The following is a 7141-nucleotide window of genomic DNA, read 5'->3' on the forward strand; positions in this document are numbered from 1 at the left end:
CTGGGCCCCACCGTTGCCGTGTGGAGGGGACGCGCCCGTGGTGGCTGCCTGGCCCACATCAGACTGTAGGATTTCACTGGCTGAACACACCACACGTCTCTTACGGCAGAGAGAGTCCATTACCCCAGCAGATACAGTCTTGAGTGGACGACTGCAACCTCTCCCTGGCTCGACCTCCGAGCAAAGTGGTGGGCTTCTTTTAACTTTTATTTTTAATGTCTTTAATTTATTTTGAGAGAGACAGAGCACGAGAGGGGGAGGGGCAGAGAGAGAGGGAATCTGCATCCGAAGCAGGCTCCAGGCTCTGAGCTGTCAGCACAGAGCCTGACGCGGGGCTCGAACTCACGGACCGCGAGATCCTGACCTGAGCTGAAGTCGGACGCTCAACCGACTGAGCCGCCGGGGCGCCCCTAAATGTTGGGCTTTTGATGAATTTCTTTCCATCTCTGATCCTGGCTTTGCCCCTGCCCGATGGTCTGTGTTAATTCGACCCACGGGTGTTACTTTATTCTTCTCCCAGCAATGCTGAAACGTACATGGGAGCGGTCTTTGGAAGACTGCACTCTCGGGAGGAGAGAGGCTGCATAGAGACAGGGCATCGCATCGTCAGAGTCTGGAGCACCACTCTGCCAAGTACACGGAGAAATTATTAATCATCCCTTAACTTTGACATAACATAAGTATCATCTTCGCGATTGAGATCTGCACATAATTAAAAAGCACGCTGTGTCAGCCTACCGACGGCCGCCTTCCCGCCTGATTATCACGGTGCCCTTGAACGCGTCGTTCTCGGGCGTTGTGCCTGCGACAGCCGCCAGGACCCAGCCGAGGAGCCTGAGAGGCGAATCTGCTCGGGGAGGGCCTGCGCCGCCGGCAGGACTTGCTGGCACGGTGTCCCAGGAAGCAGCACACGGCCTGTCTCTGTCACTTGTTAGATGCGGTTTAATTAAGCAAGGAGGGTCACCGTGGGGAAGACCGGTCTGCCCGGGATTTGATTTGCGAGCTGCTTAAAACGTTTGGAAGCTCCTTCAAGAGACCAGGTGGTAAACATGAGGGGGGTCGTTCACCTGAGCGGGTACGTTAGAGCCAGCCGAGATACACCGTGCCTCGTGGAGGGCGTTCCCGGGACCCGGGTACTGGTGACCTTCCGTGCTGGGTGTGGAGGGCTGCCGGTGGCTGTGCCCGAGCGCTGGCTCCCAGTCCAGCCGGCCCCTTCGTCCCCCGGAGAGTTCCCACGCGCCTGCCTCCAGGCCCCAAGGCCCACGGGCGGAATCTTGGGGAAGGCAGAGAAGTCTGCGTCGCCCCCCTCATTGCTATTTTCAACTTTCTATGTCGATGTCATTGTAGATTCCCCTTGGCTCTGAGAAGTGGTGCGGGAGACGGTGCTTTCCTTCATCCGTCCCCCTCGTCAAGGGCATCCTGCACAACAGCGGCCGGTCTGGAGACCGGGGTGTGGGCGGCGGCACAGACACCGGGCTGGTTTGGGCTCACCCGGTCCTCTTTGTGTGTGATTCTGTGTGTGTGTGTGTGTCTGTGTCTGTTCTGTGCGTGATTCTGTGTGCGTGTCGCCCTCTGTGCCTCCGCCTCGCAGTCCTGATCCCGAGCGGTGGCCTCACTGTGTCCCCGTACTCGCAGCGAGGCAGGGGTGTGGCAGGGACTCCATAAATCTTTGCTGAAGAACCATCCAGCCTCCCCCCCCCCCCCCGGAAGAGACCGTAGAACTTCCGTGCCGAATCGGAGAAGCGATGAGCATTTGTCAGAGTAGATGAGGCACCGGAGAAATCCAGGCAGGCGAGGGCTTGGAACAGAGCGTGCGTGACAGTGTGGCAGCGGTGACACTCGGCCGGAGCCAGTCTGTCTGGGTGACACGGACTCGTGCGGGTCTGCCGTGGAATCGTCACGGCCCGAGCGTGCAGAGCATCTTCAGGGGTCCACCCCCTGGGCCGTCACTGGCCTCCTTGCGTCGTGGGGCGCTGGCGGGATGTTTGAGACCCTCGACTGCCACACCCTGGGACACGTACGGGAGGCAGTGTGGTCGACCGGCTTCCTGCTGCTTTGGAAGACCGAGGTCCTGTGGAGCCGCATGTGGACACAGGCCCGCGGCCCTCCAAGCTTCCCCCGGGACTCCCAGCCTCAGCGGACCCCTCCGCTCTGCGGCCGAGCTGCACGGTGCTGGTGTGGTGGTGGTTACGTGGCAGCTGCCCGGTGGCGTGGCCATTGCACGGCCGTCGTACGGCCGCAGCTGGGAGCTGCATGGTGGTCCGTGGACGTCGCGTGGCGGGCGTGGGTGGTGGCGCGGGAGCTGCGAGGTCGTTGCGTTGTGCTCACACGGTGAGGGCATCACGGCTGCGCGCGGCCGCGGGGCGGCAACGTGGTATTTGGAGACAGCTGCCCCGTGCTTGAGAGAGCCCTGACCCGGAGCCAGACAGACGCGGGTTCGAACCCGGGTCACGCCGCTCATCCCGATGTGGACGACCCTCCCGTTTCGGCAGTGATGTGCCCTCCTCCCCCAGGGGCGCTAACCGCGGGTCTCCGAACGTGCCGGCACGTGCTTGCATTCCCGTGGGAAGCGTTCCAGCGTTTGACCGCGCACCAGCGGAAGCCAACAGGCCTTGGTGCCTTGCGGTGACGACTCAGGATCCTTGTGATGTAGGCCCGAGGGACGGCGCGGGGTCCCCACGGGTGGTAGGCGTCTCGGGTCCACACGCTGTGGGGCGCGGGCCGCCGCGGGCACGCCCGCCCGCCCGCAAGCGCCTCACGTCCCCGCTGCAGACACAACGCTCGGGTCTCGCCGTGGGGGCGCCGGCTGAGGGGCTGAGACGTTTCCGCAGACGGGTTATTGCATAACGCGGTTTTTCGGTTTTCTCCATCAGAAGACTGGACAGGCCCTAGGACCGGAGTAGCTGCCCAGAGGGTCAGCGTTCATGGTGCAGAACACCCACCCCCGCCCCTTTCCTGGGAACGGTTACCACGGAAGTCTCTGTGCAGCCTCTGACATGAGCCTCCCCGCCTGCCTGTACCTGGACGGCCCTCGGACCCTGCTTGTATGGCCCGTCGCCAGTCCAACCCGTTTAAACAGCGGCTGGACTTCTGGTTCCAGGACTGAGTGGCTCAGACCTCTGTCCTCCCCCGGCGGGGTCTCCTTAACGCAGAGGAGCCAGGAAGCGGCAGAAGTCAAAAGACGAGTTTCAACAGCCCAGGGAGGGTACGTGGGTGCAGGGAGGAGCTGTATCCGGGGTGCCTGGGCCGTGTACTGGGCCAGGCGTCGCTCCAGCTCTCAGGGCACAGCCACCACAGACTGGGTTGAAGACGGTTCAGTTGTGTGTATTTGAGGCCATTGGGCCTGGTCGGTCCCGCCCGTGAGGGCGGCCTGTGCCCGACTGCCAGGCCAGCCTTCGCTGGGAGGGCCCCGGGCAGGTGTGCCATTTGGGCACCCTGGGCTTTCGGCCCCTCTCTGCTCATCGCCCTAAAGCGACATTTGCCCGTTGTCAACCCACAGAACTCTGAGCCGTTAAGCCTCGTTCTTAAATGGAAGCGTCTAAGAAAATCCAGAGTGCACAAGATAAAAATAACATAAGAGGAAAGAGTTTAGGAAAAAAACTGAAAAACCCCAGTAAGTATCTTCGAGAGATTTAAGAGGAGAACGCAGTCATAAAACATGAACAGTTTGCTGTAAGAAAGGAACCGTTATACCTCCAGCCGGCTCCTGGAAACCTGAAATGCACTTGCCAAAAACAAAACAAAACAAAAAAAAAATCAATAAAAAAGGATATAGTTGGGGAAAATTTCTAGAAAGTAGAACAAAAGGGAGGAACTATAAAAGAAAAGGGAAAGGAACTTAAAGGATCAACACAGGAGATCGACATCCAGTGAACAGAAGTCTCAGAAAGAGGGAATGGGGAAAACAGAGTAGGTTTCTGCAGAAACAGAAGGAGCAAAGGCCCCGAGTCGGAAGGGGGACTCGGGGCAGAGACGCTGCCTCCTGCCGAATGCAGGACCCGAGGCGCTAGTGTAAAAACGCGAAACGCCAGGTTTAAAGACACTAAAGAATTACCTAAAGAAAAACCGCGATTCAGCTGCGAGGATGTTAAAATCAGACTGCACAGGGTCTTGAAAAGCAGCGCGATCGCGTTCCGGAGGGCAGCGGAGGTGTGGTTTCAGACCCGCAGGAATCGTCAGCGCCCCGGGAGGGGCCCCCTCTGTAGTGAACTTCCCCATCGCGGTGCACGTACACGCGGGAAAGTGCAGGAAGGGAGCAGACCACGGAAGCGTGTGTGTGGAGAGACGCGCCCATCACCTGCCTCCCAGGCGCTGACCCCGGGTGGCCTCTCTGCAGACACCAGTTACCGAAATGTATCCACTAAGCACGAAATGTATCCACTAAGCACTGTTCCTTCAGGCGTCACTGGGGGTGTGAAATAGGGGAGCAAAGAGCGAGGGAGCGACAGGGCCCTGGGGACCCTGGGGTGAGGCCGCGGAGTGGGGGCGCGGCTGCACCTGCCCACACGGGAGCAGGGCCGTCGAGTGTCCGGGAGAGGCGCTCCGGGGGAGGGAAGGTACCCGGAGATTGGGCAGTGAGCTTCCGGGGGGGGGGGGGGGGGAGAATGTGAGGCCACGAAGGGCAGGGAAGGAAGGAAAGACCCAGCGGACCCCGCCCAGCAGGACTCAGGTGATGGTCCGAGGCTTGAGCAGCTGGGCCCCCGCGGCACCTGAGCGCCCCGAGCGCCGTCTGAACCGCCTGGCCCGCAGACCGGTCAGCAGAAACAGGGCCGCCTGGGAACGTTTGGTGAGGAGTAAGAGAGAAAGTTCACGCGAGTGTGGCCCTAGGGACCTCGGCCCATGAGGACGGAGTCTGACCCCACGTCCCTGTGAGCCGGTGACGGGCCCCTCTGGGCTCTATCCCTCGCGCTGGCCGCCCCGGGACGGCCCACGGTCAGGATGGCACCGGGGGTGCCGAGCGGCCGCTCACGCACCTGTTCACCTTCCCCTGCAGGCGCACAGGAAACAAAAGATTGTGATTGCGCCATTTTACACGGGGCTCGCGTGTTACACTGATTAGCGATGCTAACTAATTCAGGTTAATTGGTTTTCAACTTCGTAGACTGGAGACAAAGCACAGGAGACTCAATTATATTGAGTAAAAATAGAATGGAATGTTATCAACCTTAACAAGGTGAAGTGTCACGTCAGCGCCAGAGGACGCCAGAGGTGAGGGAGCGGCCGGGGGCGCGCAAGTGCCACGCCGACGCCTCCGCGAGTGCGGGGGTGGGGGGGTGGGGGAGGGGCGCTGCAGTGGGGTCAGATGAGCGGGAGAAGGGAGCCAGAGCGCCGCCACACCCGCCCTGGGAGGGGCCCTGGCACAGGGCTGGTGCCGCCCGCCACAGTAGGGGGGACCCCCAAGTCCACCAAGATGTAGTGGCTTTCCCTTACCAAAGCGTGGAGGTGGCCACGGAGGAGCCGGAGTCACAGCCAGGTGGCTACCGCCAAGGAGCACGTCTAGGGGCGGGGAGGGGGGGCAGGGGTCTCTCTGCCCCTCTCTTGTCCCCCTTCTCCTCTCCCTCCTCCCCCTCCCTCCTCTCTTTCCTTCCCCTCCTCTCCCGCCCCCTGTCCTCCCCTCCTCACTTTTCTCCCTCCTCCCCTCCCTCTTCCTGCTCGTCTCCCTCCTCCCTTCCCTCCTCCCCCTCCTCCCCTCCTTCTCTCTCCCTCCTCCTCCCCTCCCTCCTCCCCTTCTTCTCTCCTCTCTCCCTCCTCCTCCCTTCCCTCCTCCCCCTCCTTCTCTCCTCTCTCCCTCCTCCTCCCTTCCCTCCTCCCCCTCCTCCCCCTCCTTCTCTCCTCTCTCCCTCCTCCTCCCCTCCCTCCTCTCCCTCCTCCTCCCTTCCTTCCTCCCCCCTCCCCTCCCTCCTCCTCCTTCCCTCCTCTCTCCCTCCTCCTCCCTTCCTTCCTCCCCCTCCCCTCCCTCTTCCACCTCATCTCCCTCCTCTCCTCCCTCCTCCCCCTCCCCTCCCTCCTCCCCCTCCCCTCCCCACCCTTCCTCCATTTCTCTTTCATCAGCCTTCCTGTGCTATTTTATATTAAACACGTACACTTGTCACTTACATTGGAATTTAAAACATTTAAAGGTTTGCTAAGTAAGTAAACATTAGCAACTGGGTTACTTGAGAGAACAAGAGTTTTATTTTGAGTACTTGAGGGGCACTCGGTCATTAACGACTGGTACCGCCTCCCACCCAGTTCTTGCGGACTTGTTAAAGCGGCCGCCGTGTGTGCGGGGCCGCAGACGCTCTGACTTGAGTCAGACAGTGACGGCCACTGGCCACCCGTGGAGGCGCTAACAGGTGTGGTCCCTTGAGAGGAGCCCCCAGTTCAGGCTTTTCATCTTCACGCTGGTGGCTGCTGTTCCCCTCCGGGCCCCAGCGACGAGTCTGATTTTGTAGAGTTTAAGTGGAGCTGTTTTTGTTGTGCATTAGCAGCATAAACGAAGCGATGAGGTGCATCGTGTGGAGTGCTGCGAGCGGTGAGCACGTTTCTGGCAGGAGGGCCGAGTCGGGCACAGGGTTTGAACAGCTTAACATGAAACCCCGCCCTGGGCCCGTCGGAAGGAGGGAAGAAAGGCACGTTCCCGTAATCGCTAGGTGGCGGCAGGCCGTGGGGGGTGGGGCTCCGGGGCCGGAGCCAGGAAGTCTTCAAGAAGAGGGGACATCTGAGACTGTCACCGAAGGACAGGCTGGCCTCAGCGGGGACAAGTGGGGGCAGGGGGAGCACAGAGACCCGCACCCGCAGGTTTGTCTGCAAAGGGGGTGGCTGGGCGGGCGGGTCCCGCAGTCGGACGCCACCTGCAGGCTCGGTGCGGAGTCAAACCAGGCGTGAGGGGGCGGAGGACGCGTTTCCAGGAAAGCCCGTTCCTATTGGCTGAGCTGCGACCGTGCACGTGTGACTGTGGGTAAGAAAGTCCAGGCTAGGAACGTGCGCGGGGAACCTGCCGAGCCTCGTGCGGTGCGGCGGCGTGGACGCGGTAAAGCCCTGTCCTCCCTGCTCACCGTTCCCGGAGCGAGAGTGCTGCTCGGGGGCAGGTGGAGTCGCATGGTCGTTGTTTTAATGGCAGAAAAGATGTCTTTAGTCTTAAAAAAATTTTTTTAACGTT

This window comes from Panthera leo, chromosome A3, assembly GCF_018350215.1.
Source record: "Panthera leo isolate Ple1 chromosome A3, P.leo_Ple1_pat1.1, whole genome shotgun sequence".
Taxonomy (NCBI): Eukaryota; Metazoa; Chordata; class Mammalia; order Carnivora; family Felidae; genus Panthera; species Panthera leo.